Raw genomic sequence first — 15,771 nt, forward strand, 5'->3', positions numbered from 1 at the left:
ACTCTGTTCCCTTCAGGTCTTCCGCTTTGCCTTTAGATCATTATCACATTTTGTAATTCTACACTGTCCTGTCCATTTATATCCTGTCTTCCCCTCTAGCCTGTGAGACAGGGACTGTGGCTGTTCTCACTCCCCAGTTTTATCATCAAGATCCACAGGGCCTGGCATATAGGATGCACCTAGTACGAAATGTGTTGAGTGAACTGGACTTATCTAAATAAGTATACCAAACCCAGCAGGAAGAGGGCATGACGTACCTAAGTGAACGTATCAATCAAGAATCGATACAGTTGCTTCTTATTATTTATATTAATTTTGTTCTATAAAGTCGCTGTAAACAGTGAATTAGTGATACTGAACCATTGCTCCTAAGAGAAATACACTTAGGTTTCTAGGAGCCTCTAGTCACACGTTTTCATCAACCAATCAACACATAACCTTGTTTTATGTGTGTTTAAAACACCTTGTTTAATATCTATTGTTTATTCATTAACGTTGATCTCACAACACTATAACTCATGCCTGAACGAAGCTTATCTAACACACATCCTTTCTCCACAAGGCACATTCCATCCTCCTTGGGCTTAGGACACTTAGCTCCTTGGTACTACATTTGGGGACCTTTTAGACATTGAAATCACCAATAAAAATTACATAAGTGCAAAAACAGGACACTGATTAGACAGTGAAAAGGACACTTGTCCACAGTGAACAGAAACAAGCAGAGGGTTGTAGTGTCTGGCCTCAGCTGGGAATATGTTCCTCCAGCAACTCAAATTTTTCACTGCTCTGCACATGTCCACAAATGACTGCAAAATGATGCAAATATTGATTGGGGGGTTACAAATAAATCTTAGTGAGTAGGGGAATTTGCAAATACAGGATCCACAAATCGTGAGAATCAACTATACTTGGTAAAAGGTTTATTGCCTCTGTGGAGTGTATATGTACAGGTGCATATGTACATACGTATGTACTGGACATGGACAGTAGACTCTGCCGGTTTATTCTATGCAGTTCACAACCCTCTATAGGAGTGTAACAAATATTTAATTACCATATCCAACTGGAGAGGATTAAGCCTTCTAAGACTCTCATTCAACTGACTTAACCACTTAATAAGATCCTAGCACCTCCAGTTAGGAGAAAACACTACAATATTCGATTCTTAAGAAGAATATGTACGATGTAAAAGTACGCCAACAGATCATTAATTATATACTTATTCTTTGTAAGAACCTCAATGCTTTCTGATCATAAACTGTCTTAGAAATAAATGAATGTGTGATTCTTGGACAGTTTCAAAACAACAAAACCAACTCTGAATTTATTTGGTACGTAAATAACCATGCCAACGGATCATGTGCAAATACATCTCAAGCCCAAAGGACATTTTAATACCCTAGTTACTCTTTAAGTAAATCCACGTGAGAATTTTAGTACCTAAAGTGAAAATGGCGAGTTCTGGGCTTCCTGCCAATTTCATTTTGGGTGTGACATTTCTGACTTGCAAGATGTAATTCTTGGAATCTTATAAGCAAATTTTTTTTTTTGCAGTTGAGAATGGTTTTTCCACTCACAAAATTACCTACTTCCCTTTACTTAACAGTTATGGAGGAGCAAAATTTACAGGCATGAGGAGGACCTTCTGAGAGTCAGGACCTCAGCCCATCTCCAGCCCCACACCCCTCTCCTCAATGCTGGAGGCTCCTTGGGAGCATGAGCACCCCACAGCCTAGTAAGGCAGGAAGCCAGTGCCACCAAATCCCCATCCCAGGTTACCTGAGGCAAAGGAAGGAATGAGTATTGGGAGGAGGTGACAGAACCCACTCCCTGCTCCCTCCTCCAGCTTCTCCAAGAGTCCTCCCTCTGGGGTCATCCCAGCCCCTTCTTCCAGAAGCTCCCTGACCTCCCTCAAACTTGCTGCCTAAGCAAACTCCTTATGCTGCTTTTATTTCTTACTTAGGATATGTTTACCCACGTTTGTGAGGAACAGAGAAGAAACAGGTAGTAGAAGGAGGGTAATTTCCCATCGTTCTTTTATCAAAGACTCACCTTCCTCCTCAATGTGGGGAGAGGAAGAGTACTTCCTCAGGGGCACACAGCTCTCTCTCGCCCTGGAGAGCTTGGCCTGCATCCCCTGAAATTTCACAGTGCAGGAACTGACTTCCCATTCTCATTTGAAGAAGCTGAAGACGACTATTGATGGGGCCCGACTCCTGCACAGGAAATCCAGCAAGGGGGATGGGGGAGGGCCAACACACTGCCCTGTGACTGGGCCCCACGGCCCGCACTCCTAGGCCAGGCCAGGCCAGACGTGTGGGCCATGCAGGACACAGGATGCTGGTGTGAGTACTCGGGCCCTGCTCTGGCCAGTAGAGCTGTCTGGAGGGGCAGAGATGCCTCTGCAGGAAGAGGCTTTTGGGGATGGGGTAGGGATCCTACCAATGCCTCAACCTGAGGAAGGAAGCACAAGTGACCATACAGAATAGAGACTCATTCTTTCTTAAGGCAACTTCAGGTGAGAGGGCCCAACCTGAACCTACGGAGGGTATGCCCCTAAAGAGGCTCAAACACAGCCATCTACAAGGCTCAGCGTATGAACCCACCAGCACAGTAAGAACCTCCCTAGCCCCTTACCTCTCCCCTCCCCCTCTTCCCAATGTGCAGGGAACAGAAGCTAGTGGAGAGCGGGGGCCTGCTCCAGACTGACCCAGGTCTGTGCCAGGAAAAGCCTGACGCTTTGACGTTAAACCAAGGGAGACATCTTGAATAATACTCTGCACTGGACATTAAATGTTGAAATTCAGACTATGTCTGCAACCAAAATCAATATAAGGTTGTGCTCTTTCTAAAAATAAACAGACAATTCTGGGATCTGCCAACATCTCCATCCAGCATCTGAGGAAAAAAACCTCCATCAAATAAAGTTTAAAGGGAGAGTGAAAGGCAAAGTAGTTATGCTTGTTCTAAACGCAATTCTTGTTTCATTACATTCACTCACAGAGTTAGAGACAACAGGAAGGAAAAGGTAAGGTAGGAAGCCAACTCACGGATTACCAGTCAGAGGTTTAGGAAACAAATTTTAGAGTAGAAGAGCATGTTCAGAAACTCTCAAATCTGTCTCCAGCCAGACTTCTCTGACCTAAAGCCTTGTATCTTTCACGCAAAATGCCCCCCAGTCATCTCTGAAGGAACTGTTCAAAGGGGGAACCTCCCCCAACTCATATCACTCTCCCCCACAAGGATCCATACTCAGGTTCTTGCAGAAGCTTTTTTGTTCATACTTTCAGTAACAAGTAAATGTGAAGAGGCATAGAGAGCAGTTAGTAGTTTGCTGAAGACAAAACATAGCTATCATTATTACAAGCTGGTCAAGGAAAAGAAGGAAGGGAGGAAGGGAGGGAGGGAAGGAGGAAGGAAGGAAGGAAGGAGGGAAAGAAGGAGGAAAAAAAAAAGAAAGAAAGGGGACTTCCCTGGTGGTCCAGTGGGTAAGACTCCGGTGCTCCCAATGCTCAGGGCCTGGATTTGATCTCTGGTCGGGGAACTAGATCCCGTATGCATGCCACAACTAAGAGTTTGCATGCTGCAACTAAGAAGTCCGCATGCTGCAACTAAGAAGTCTGCATGCTGCAACTAAGAGTCCGTGTGCTGCAACTAAGTTTGCATGCTGCAACTAAAAGATCCCGAGTGCTGCAAGAAAGACCCGGCACAGCCAAGAGCAATCAATCAATCAGTCAAATGAAAGAAAGAAGGAAAGAAAGAAAGGGAGAAAAGAAGGGAGGAAGGGAGAGAGGAGGGAGAGAGGAAGAACTGAAGAGGAGGCAAGGTGCCCAGCCCATCACACATACAGGTGTGTGCCAGGCCACGCCCATGCTCATGGCCAAAGATCTTCCAGGTTGACCACACATAAGGACATGGAGTTTAATCACAGCAGCTCACTCTAAGAGCAGGCAATTCAGCACTGCAGGTGGAAACTGGCCTTCAACTTAGTAAGGAGGTCATAGGTGGTAGGTGGATTATGTGATAGATGAAGGAGTGTTGGCAGGACGTGGCATCGGAAGACCTGTTTAAGACTTAGAGGCATCATTTGCAATCTTGAGAATCTGAGTAAGCTTTTCAATCTTTTTAAGCTTCAGTTTTCTTATCTGTGAGATGGGAAAAACAACCATAACTCTGGTTACCTCACTGGAAGGTGTACAAATAGACACAGTGGGTGTCCAGATGCCTGCTAGAGGACCAAGCCACTCATTCCCCCAGCTCCCAGAGAGTTGACTGCTGGCGTTCCTCTCTGAGACTTGCCATTAGCCTTTCCCAAGGTCTGCCTCTGGGGCCTGCCTACTCCAACAATTCCTTGATCCAGGTTCAAAATATCTTCAGAAGCCAACTCCATCTCTCCACCATCACTGCTTCCACCATGAGTCATGCCTCCATCATCTCTCATCCAGATTCTTGCAATAATTTTATAATTTGTCTCTCTCATTCTGCCCTTGACCCCCTACAGCCTCAATGATTCCTTTAAAACATGACTTAAGTCATGTCCTCCATTACCTCTCACTCCCTTACATAAAAGCCAAAGTCCTTGTGGATGGCTACCAAGCCCTGCACGATGTCCCACCACTGGCTCACTCGTCCTGGGGAACCTTCTGATCTCATCTTGACGTTTACTGCTCTCCCTCTTATTCATGTCACCCCAACCATGCTGGGCTCCTCGCTCTTGTTCAAACGTGCCAGGTGGGCTCCAGGCTCAGTCCACACCTTTGCACCTGTGACTCCTTCTGTCTGGAATGCTCTTCCTCTACGTGACTTACTCCCTCACTTCCCTCAAATCTTTGTACAAATGACTCCTGATCCGTGAGGTCTTCTCTTGCCACCCTAATTAAAAGTGCAACACCCTGTCCTTTTTTTCTGCTTTATTTTCCTCCTTAATACTTATTATTTATCAACATACTATATATTTTACTTATAATATTTGTTTACATTTGTCTCCTTGCACTAGAATATAAGTTCTGTGATGGTAGGAATTTTGGTCCTATTTTGTTCACTGCTATATCCTCAGCACCTAATACAGAGCTGGGCACATAGTAAGTGCCCAATAAATATTTACTGGTAGAACAAATAAATTAATAAAGGGTGAGGAATTTCCCTAACAAATGGTTATTAACAATTTTGTAAGTATCCAACAAAATTCAGATACGCCTGATCTAAATAAATATATGTGAATATATTCACATATATTGTGAATATATATGTGAATAAATAAATATATGTGAATACATATCCACACATGTAACATTTTGAACACAGTGACATTATACATCAAAAGGCACACGAAAAATCTGTGGTTGGTTAGGTGGTGACAGCAATGCATTCTGAGAATTGACATTATCAACATGTAACTCCTACTACTCCATCTCATTTCTGTGAGATAGAGCCAAGGAATGACACGTTTTCATTATTGTGATGTTGTTTCTTCTTTGTCAAAGAAACTGGTGAGAAGTCTGTGAAATTCTAAGGGCAGATGTTAGCATACAGTCTATGTGTTTTTCTTTCCCTACCATTCCTCAAAGCACTAGTGCTCTAAGCATCCAATCACATCATTGTCTTCCATAATGGGTACTAAACCTGGGTGTCCTTTCCAAATGACAAACAGTTCTTGATGGTAGAAACAAATCCTCTGTCTTCTGAAATTTGCCTGGACTCTGTCCCCACTCCAGGTCCAGCTTCTCAGAATTTAGAGTAGACTTCTCACCAAGCTGACAAAAGGCTTTGCTGGATCCATTAACAGAGCCATCTCCAGTTTTTGCTATTAGCCAACAATTTGTTGTATTGTACTTGCCAACGATTTCTTTGCTCTACCAAATTGCTGGAGTTATCATAGTTGGCAGTGGTTTAAAGGGAATGGGTCTCCCAGCAACACCTGACAGGAAAACAAATTTGAACCAGAAACTCTTTGGTTCTGGTGGCACTCAGCCTTTCCCGCTTTGCCAAATCTTTCTGTTTGCAAGCCAGTCACTCTTTGGAAAGGGATAGAGAGCATGAGACACAGAACGAGTCACACTCACTACCTTCCAGGCATTGTGAGAAATGTGACTGGTCCATCACAAGCCCTACTGAAGCTTTTGCATAAACTCCCAGGATCAATCTCCCTCTAGGCTCCCAAGACAGCTCTGACTCAGACACTGTGAATAGAAGACACCCACTGACTGTCCTCACGGATCCTCTCTCAGACCCCATGAGGTCTTTGTTGCTGTAGGTCACTAGAAAAAGCAACTCAAGGATTTGAATAATGAGAAACTTCAGGCCTGAACATTTTGGTGGTGAAGGGGGCTAGGAAAAAAGGAAAAATTCTAATGCTGATACAGAAGAAGGCAAAGCAATGGAAAAGCATATTCAGTTGCCCCCAAAGCAGGTACAACACTGCGGAGCAGTACTTTTGAAGTTGTGGGAAGCCCTTTGGAGACTTCTTTCTAGAATAGTAAAGGGTGTGTATGAAAGACTGAGAGCAGAAGCAGAAATTCTCATGCTGGGAGTCCCTCTGCAATTTCAGAGAGCTCGCTAAGGAGATGGTCTTTCTAAACTTGGCAGATCTTCAATGGGAAAGCAGCCCTGCGTTTCCCCCAGCCTCTGGACATGCAGGTTACTTGGGTGCTATTTATGTTTTGATTGACAAGTGTACACTCTGTCTAGATAAGTAGCGAAGCATCTCTTGCAATGATGCTTCAAAGGAGCAGCTGTCTGGAAAGATGAATCAATGCCAGGATGATTCAAGAGCCGATCCAAACACCAGTAGCCACGGTGAACGTTAACAGATGAGGCAAACACTTGGAAGAGGCGACTTACTCTGAATCCACTGCACTGAAGGTAAGGCAGGGTGACACGTATTTCTTCTCATTTATTTTTCATTAAGAGGTTCTCCAACCGAGAATTATCATCTTTAAGGGATTATCTTGGTTTCTATTATTTGTGGCTGTCATATTGCTTTCAAAACTAGGAAGAGACACAGTACCTTATTTCCCATTCTCGTAAATTCTTTAGCATGGCACTCAATGTCCCTAATGATTCTGTGCCATATGCTTTCACATTCCATCTACTGCCACCATCCATACATTCTATCTAGTAAAATCTGAGGGCCCATCAGTCCTTAAATGTGCATAAACCTTTGCTTATTCTCTTCCTTCTGTCTGGAATTGCTTCCCCACAACCCCATTGAATCAAACCCTAATCACTGTCCAAAGCCCAACCCAACTGACATCTTCTTTGGGGAAACCCTCCCAAATGTCTTCCTAATTTAATTTGTTCCTGAATGTGTGATCCTCTAGTATAGTAATGACCCTACTACAGCATTTGTCATACTATGTGCATGTCCATTGGTCATGGGCCTCTTTCTTCTACTCTACAATGAAGTTTTTTGATGGATTGGTCTGTATCTTACTGATACACCTCCTGCTCCTTCATTAAATGTTTTATGAAAGAATGTATGAAGGAGAAAAAGTCAGAATCTCTTTTGCTCTCTCACTTTTCACTCTTTTGTTTACTGAACAGAAAACTACAGTAGTCCAGAGAGATTGAGTCTTGCCCTAGATAACGTTATCAAAGCTGAAAACACAGAATAAAATCTAAAGTTCCTTTTTGGAGCCATGAACATGTTTTAATGTTAGGGCAACTATAGTGTGTTTTTCCCAATAACAAGACGTATGTAATGGGGAAAGATCATAGGTGATATAAAGAAGAAAGCAATATTTCTTAATAAAGTTCTGAAACTTTAGATTAAAACTCCAGTGTAATCACCTGCATGGTCTGCAACAGGTATCAGTCTCTAGCAAAAAGGACTGTTCCTTCTGGATCTGACCTCTTTTTTCCCCAAACTCTCAACACACACTGAAACCCACAGACACTACCAAACTCAAATGTTGACCATGCTTGAGTGGTACTGATGTCAGCAGAGAGAAGTCAAGGAGTCAGTTTTCAAGAGCTGGGAGCATCATCTCAGTGGAGGTTCCAGGGAGTGGGAGATAGAGGCAGGGACTTTGACTCTACTTTCCTTTATTCCTACATTATAATTCTTTAAGTCCATGTGACTGATCAACACGCAATCTTTAGCAAGTGGGAATCTTCATCCAAGAGAAAAGGAATTTTCTGATGTCAATAATTTATGTAAATTCACTGAGTGTAAATATCTTGGAGGGTTCTAGTAATACTATTCTTATGTTATTCATTGAATTAGCAGAGTCAAAGATCAAGGCAAAGGTTACCATCTCTTGGGCTTCAATCCCTCCAGCTCCCAGCGTTCCAGACATTGCAGGGACTGGTGGGCAAGGAGCTTTACCCGGAGGCATCCCCACGTAAGTGGCTCTCTGGAAGCTACTGAAAGGGAGAAAGTGTAATTTCATCATTATCACATCAACATGCCCATTGATGTGTTTATAATGTACAGGAGCATTCCTAAAGCATTTGGCCATAACTGCTGGGTCAGTTCGCCGGCAGTCAAGATTCTCCAAGAGTGCTATGGAACAGGATGCTAATGGCATGCAGCAGTAACAGAATGTCAAAGTGATGATAGTTTAAGATACATGAGATATCAGTAAGGGTGACAGCAAAAAGAGATGCAGAACCTTATCTCTGTAGGAAAAGAGAATGGCTTAGTTAAGCTAAAATGGCATTTTATTCCATAATCATCACCATTATTCTATCACTAATCATTATCAGTCACTGGGTCAGAGTTAATTCACACACATACACACATACAAGCCAATGGATATAATCTCAGACTCTGATCTGCTCAGCTCCCACTTGGTTTTCAGTAGGTGAATTTAGAAGCAGCTGGAAATATATATATATTTATATATTTAGTATATATATATATACATTATACATATAATATATATTTAGTGTATATATATATTAATATATATATGTAGTCATGGAATTAGGGATTACAGCAAGAGTGATAAGGGTACTCAAAGGTAAAATGATTTGTGTACATGAGAGTTAAGGGAATCTTGGAAGAACAAGGGTTCTTCACCAAATATAAAGTCTTAGGACCGTCATGTCACTTTCATTTGTGTTTTATATACTCTGGCTTCCACTGTCTTTTCATTCTGCTTGCTTTACCTGAGTGTCGCAGCCATTTCTATGACTTCTATATATTGATGATATCCTAATATCTGAGGTCTAGACTCATAATTTTAAAAGCTTATTGGTATTGAATATTGGTGTTTTCCAGACACCTCAAATTCAACACATCAAAAAATATATGACTACAGTGGGTCAAAGATGGGTAGTTTTGATTCTTAGCAGGTGGATTATATGACTGTGTTCAATGACAAAAAATTTAGGGCAGTGTTTCTCAAATTTTTAGAACCCATGGGTTAACTACTTCATTGGTACACATGGACCAATAATGTTTACATTTTTTAGGGATTCATCACAATTTTAAACAATTAAAAATTAAACATTTCATAACTGATTCACTTTGCTGTACACCTGAAACTAACACAATATTGTAAATTCACTATACTCTGATAAATTTTTTTTTAAAAAATTAAAAAATTAAACATTTCAAATAAATACTAACAATACTTTTATATCTGCAAGAAGGATAATATTTTAAAAATTCTAACAGGTTATTAAAAAGGAATTTTCTGTTTGTTTCAACTGAGGCCACAAAACAATAGATGTCAGTACTCTCCCACTTCAAGATGAGGTGTAAACTATTCATAAAGGAGTTTATCAAGGCCAAGAAGGAAATCTGAGATGGAAAAGAAAATATCATTGGAAAACATTGTTGGGGTGTTGTGACATTTTCCTTCTCTATCCACAAGGGGAAATGGAGAGATAGCCCACCTACCTCACCTCAAAGATAAAGAGACAAGTTCAAGAAGGTAACTCCTGGAGCTTGATATGTGACTTTGCTTGTGGGACAAAGTAAACTTGTGTCTGACTCACAACAGAAAATATAAAGGGAAGAAAGCTAAGTGAAGCAGAGTGAAGATTGTCATAACACACTTAAATTCCATTTATGATGGATCAAATGTATATGTTCCCAGTAGATGAGAATTTTATTAAAAAAAAAATCCCCAGGCATGCAAGAAAATCAAGCAAAATCATGAAAAAAAATGAAACAAATGAAACTTAAGTTTTTGCACAGCAAAGGAAACTACAAACAAGATGAAAAGGCAACCCTCAGACTGGGAGAAAATATTTGCAAATGAATCAATGGACAAAGGATTAATCTCCAAAATATATAAACAGCTCATGCAGCTCAACATTAAAAAAACAAACAACCCAATCCAAAAATGGGCAGAAGACTAAATAGACATTTCTCCAAAGAAGATGTACAGATGGCCAAGAAGCACATGGAAAGCTGCTCAACATCACTAATTATTAGAGAAATGCAGATCAAAACTACAATGAGGGCTTCCCTGGTGGTGCAGTGGTTGAGAGTCCACCTGCCGATGCAGGGGACACGGGTTTGTGCCTCGGTCCGGGAAGATCCCACATGCTGCGGAGCGGCTGGGCCCATGAGCCATGGCCGCTGAGCCTGCGCGTCCAGAGCCTGTGCTCCTCAGCAGGAGAGGCCACAACAGTGAGAGGCCTGCATACCGCAAAAACACACACACACAAAAAACCCCAAAACAACAACAACAAAAAACTACAATGAGGTATCACACCAGTTAGAATGGGCATCATCAGAAAATCTACAAACAGCAAATGCTAGAAAGTGTGTGGAGAAAAGGGAACCCTCTTGCACTGTTGGTAGGAATGCAAATTGATACAGCTACTATGGAGAACAGTATGGATGTTCCTTAAAAAACTAAAAATAGAACTACCATACGGCCCAGCAATCCCACTACTGGGCATATACCCTGAGAAAACCATAATTCAAAAAGATACATGCACCCCAATGTTCACTGCAGCATTATTTACAAAAGCCAGGTCATGGAAGCAACCTAAATGCCCATCGACAGATGAATGGATAAAGAAGATGTGGTACATATATACAATGGAATATTACTCAGCCATAAAAAGGAACAAAATTGGGTCATTTGTAGAGACGTGGATGGACATAGAGACTGTCATACGGAGCGAAGTCAGAAAGAGAAAAACAAATATCGTGTATTAGCGCATGTATGTGGAACCTAGAAAAATGGTACAGATGAACCGGTTTGAAGGGCAGAAATTGAGACACAGAAGTAGAGAACAAACATATGGACACAAAGTGGGGAAAGTGGCAGTGATGCGGGGGTGATGGTGTGATGAACTGGGAGATTGGGATTGACATATATACACTAATACGTATTAAATGGATAACTAATAAGAACCTGCTGTTTAAAAAAATAAATAAAATTCAAAAAAAAACCAGAAAAATGTCCAAATATGCAACATCAAATGACCGAATATCAAGAGAAGTTTAAAAAAAAACCAATCTGTTAAGTGATCAGAAATTTAGAATATCAATGATTATTATTCAAGTAAATAGGTGGCAAAATGGTGAGTTTCACCAGATAACATAATCTATAAAAAGAATCAAATGGGAATTCTGGAAATAAAAAATATAATAACCTAAATTAAAAATGTGATGAATGGGTTAAACGATAAATTAAAAATGGTACAAGGAAGAATTAGCAAACTGGAGATGAACCAATTGAAAGTACATAGACTGAAATCATGAAGAGAAATAAGGAACAGCAAGTACAGAAAAGATCACAAGAAAAAAGACCACAAGAAATATACGAGACACTGTAAAAAACAAAAACAAAAAATCTGATGATTATTAGCTTCAGAAGAAGAGGGGAGAGACAATGGGTCAGAAGCAATATGTGAAGACAGACTGGCTGTGAATTTTGCAAAACTGACAAATGACGTAAAATGATAGAGACATAAAGATTCTAGAGCCTCTACCACTGTCAAGCAGTACAAATACAAGGAAAACCATGTCTAGATACCTCATAGTAAAACTGCTGAAAACTAAAGTCTGTAAGACAAGGTTCATTACCTTCAAAGAGCAATAATGAGAAACAGCTGACTTTTCAACTGAAACTGTGCATTGTCCATAAGACAATGAAACGGCATTTTTAAAGTGCTGAAAGAAAAAAAACTGCCAACCTAGAATCTTATAACTAGAGAAAAGAGACTTCAAAAACGAAAGTGAAAACATAAATTTATTGTTCCTATTTCATGCTATACATAAAAATCAATCCTAAGTTGATTGCAAACCTAAATGGAAATAAAAAAGAAATGAAAGAAGGAAGAATGGAAGGGAAGAAGGAAGGAAACTAACTTCTAGAAGTGAATTTAAGAGAATATCGTCATGACATTAAGGGTGGGCATATTTTCTTACACAGGACACAAAAGTTACCAACCATAAAGAAAAAGACTAAAAAGTAAGATTTCATAGAACTGGGAATTTCTGTTCATCAAAGAACACCATTAAGAAAGTGAAAAGACAAGCCCCAGACAAGAAAATATTTGCTATCCACATGTGTGACAAAAGGCTCATATTTATAACCTACAAAGAACTTCTACAAAACAGTGAGATAAAGACCAAGAGTCCCAATTTTTAAATAATGGTCAGAAGATTTATTCAAGCATTTCACAAAAGATGATATCCAAATGGTCAGTAAGCATTTGAAAAAGTACTCAACAATCACTAGTTATCAAGGAAATTATAATTAAGACAGTAATAAGGTATAAACACTAGAATAGTAAAAATGAAGAAGATAGAAAATATCAAGTGTCGCTAGGATAGGGAACCATTGGAATTGTCATCAGTGCATTTAAATGGGTACCATGTTGGAAAACTGGCTGGATCTTCTAAAGCTCAATGCACACATACTCTGTTGCCCAGATGTTCAACTTCTAGGTGTAAACTCAACAGAAATATGTACGAAAAGACATGTAAGGAATGAATATAGCAACATTACTTGTAACAGGGAAAAACAGAAAAGTTCAAATGCAGTTGTTTATGTATCTGTCCCCACCCTGCTCCATCCATACTCCTATTGATTTCCAGTTAGTCAGAGACTCCACACTGAACAAGGTCAAAATTAAAAGGTCCTTTAAACACACATATTCTAAGTGACCAGCTATCTGGCTCTGTGGTAATCTAGATGTGGGGATATTCTGGTGAGACTGGAAGAGAGAGAGGGGTTCTACATCTCTAACAAATTGATGTATAGCTACGAAAATTTTGCCCAGAAAACTTGGCTTTCTAATGATAACTACACAGTAAATAGCAGATATATTTACCAAGCATTTCTACAATAAGCATACAAATTATAGGAGATGCACTGTCCGTTACTCAGTTTAAAAAGAGTAATAAAAGTTAATAAAAATAATTTAAAAATAAAAATATTATAATATGTAAAGAAGTAGAGTTTTTTCTTTTAACTCCGTTTAGACTATAGCACACCCTATAGTCTTTTGGAAATAAGGTTTAAGGCACAGATACATTCTTAAGCATTGACATGATTTTCCAAATGTCCTATTTCTTATTTTATTTATTTATTTTTTTGCGGTACGTGGGCCTCTCACTGTTGTGGCCTCTCCCGTTGCGGAGCACAGGCTCCGGACGCGCAGGCTCAGCGGCCATGGCTCACGGGCCCAGCCGCTCCGCGGCATGTGGGATCTTCCCGGACCGGGGCACGAACCCGCGTCCCCTGCATCGGCAGGCAGACTCTCAACCACTGCGCCACCAGGGAAGCCCTAAATGTCCTATTTTTTAAATACAACTGAATAACATTCCTCAAATGCAACCTTCTCCCGCCTTACCTTTGCTCAACACCTATTGGGTGCAGAGCCTACAAAGAGGGTGGACTCCACACCTCTTCTCTCCCTACCTATACAAGTCCGCTCAGAAGCATAGAAAGGATCACAAATCACAAGGTATTCTAAAGCCCACAGTGGCTGAACGTAGAATTCAGACAAATTCCTCATATGCCCCCTGGAATTCTCAAAAACGTTTTTCAAAGTGCACATGGATGATCACCCATAAGGTGGTTCCTGATTCTCTTCAAGGAAAAGATGTTGTAAGTTGAGGGTGTCTTTCATCAGTCTCCAAGGGGAAGGACCTTTGCACATAAGACTGAGGATAAAGCTCCAACAGAGGCTTAAATCAGAGGTCAACCAAGGATTGGGTGTAATTACAGTGAATTTCACCTCCTTCAAACCCTCCTTCCACTGTTTCCAGTTGTGGAAGCTTAGGCAAGACAACTGACTTTCCTAAATTTCAGAAGTTCTCATCTGTCAAAAGGAACAAAAATGCTTGCCTTGAGAGGCTTCTGTGGAAATGAAATGAGATAACACATAAGGAATACAGTACTTAGCCTGTTATGGCCTGGTACAGAGTAAGCAGCGAATGACTATTAGATTTATTATTTTTATTGTTGTTGCTATTACCACAATAAGAATTATTATCATTCTATTATCTCAGACACCTAAAGGTAATTTCCATATTAAAGTACAGCAGCACTATCATTTGGGAAAGGAGCATCCCTCCTCTTATGCTACAGCTGTAAATTTGTTTTGTCCCTCTTATTACAATATCCACTGGATCAGAAGTCTTCTTAAATGAATCACAATAACAACAGCAATAATAATTAATACATACCAAGTGTTTATAGTGAGGCAGACATGCGTCTAGGGTTTCACGTGCGTTATCTCACAACCACCTGATGATGCAGGTACTTCTGTTATCCTCACATGATAAATTCACTAAAAGAACACATGTTATTTTTTCCTTCTATTGCCCAGACCAAGGTTTGTTGTTTGGCCTCCAGGAAAACAAAATCTCGTTTATATTGCTCTGATGGTGATGTGCACAAGGTACACAGATGACATGAAGGAGAAGTTGCCCAGCAACGACTCTGGAGGCCAGCAAAGGCGTCAAACAGAAGAAAAGCGCAAGCCTGGCCTTAAAGGATGATAAAGACTCACCAGGCAGAGCAAAATTAAAAAGGCCAGAGCATAGAGTCCCTCTGGGGACTGGAAATAACTGCAGGGGCTAAAGCTGAGGGAATGACACAGGGCAGAAAGGCAGGCTCGGAGCTAAAGTGACGGCCAGGGCCAGAGTGTGAAAGACCAGCACACCAAATTACAGTGTCTGCATTTAATGCTGTAGGGATTGTGGCAATGGGGAGCTCTGAAAGGATTTAAGCTGGGGTTTTACATGATCCTTTCCTATACAATTCCTCTTACAAAGACCTCTCACTGGCAGCATGGAGGTTTTTAATTCTAGACACCAGGAATTACTGAATACAGAATGTAGGAAAATGAGAAGGACTTGCAGGAAGTCAGTGGTAGTAGAGCTGGGAAAGAGGGACAGATGCCAGAGAGAGGAAGTAGAATGGGAAGGGTTTGGTGGTGATGGGACACGCCTGGTGAACAGGAGGAGAGAGGCCAACAAGACTCCCAGTCTCAACGACTGAATGGATGGTGGTGACGATAAACAAAACAAGAACATGGGACAGAAAAGAGGTTTTAGTTTTTTGTTCTTGTTTTGGGGGTTATTTTTGTTTGTGTATTAAGGAAAATAACGACTTCAGTATTGAGCATGTTGGAGAGGAGTGATAAGGATTTGCAAAATTTCTAATTACCAGATTGGCAAATATTTAAAGATTAAAAAAAAAAGATTTTGGAGGGGCTCCCAACAGACTACAGGAGTCTTTTAGTGGTTGGAACCTTGCCTTGGGTCAGCTGGCCTTGGGTTTGAGTCCTGCTGCTACAAGCCACACAGGGCTATGTACAATTGTGGGTAAAATGTTAAATGCC

Source organism: Globicephala melas, chromosome 18, assembly GCF_963455315.2.
Source record: "Globicephala melas chromosome 18, mGloMel1.2, whole genome shotgun sequence".
NCBI classification, from domain to species: Eukaryota; Metazoa; Chordata; class Mammalia; order Artiodactyla; family Delphinidae; genus Globicephala; species Globicephala melas.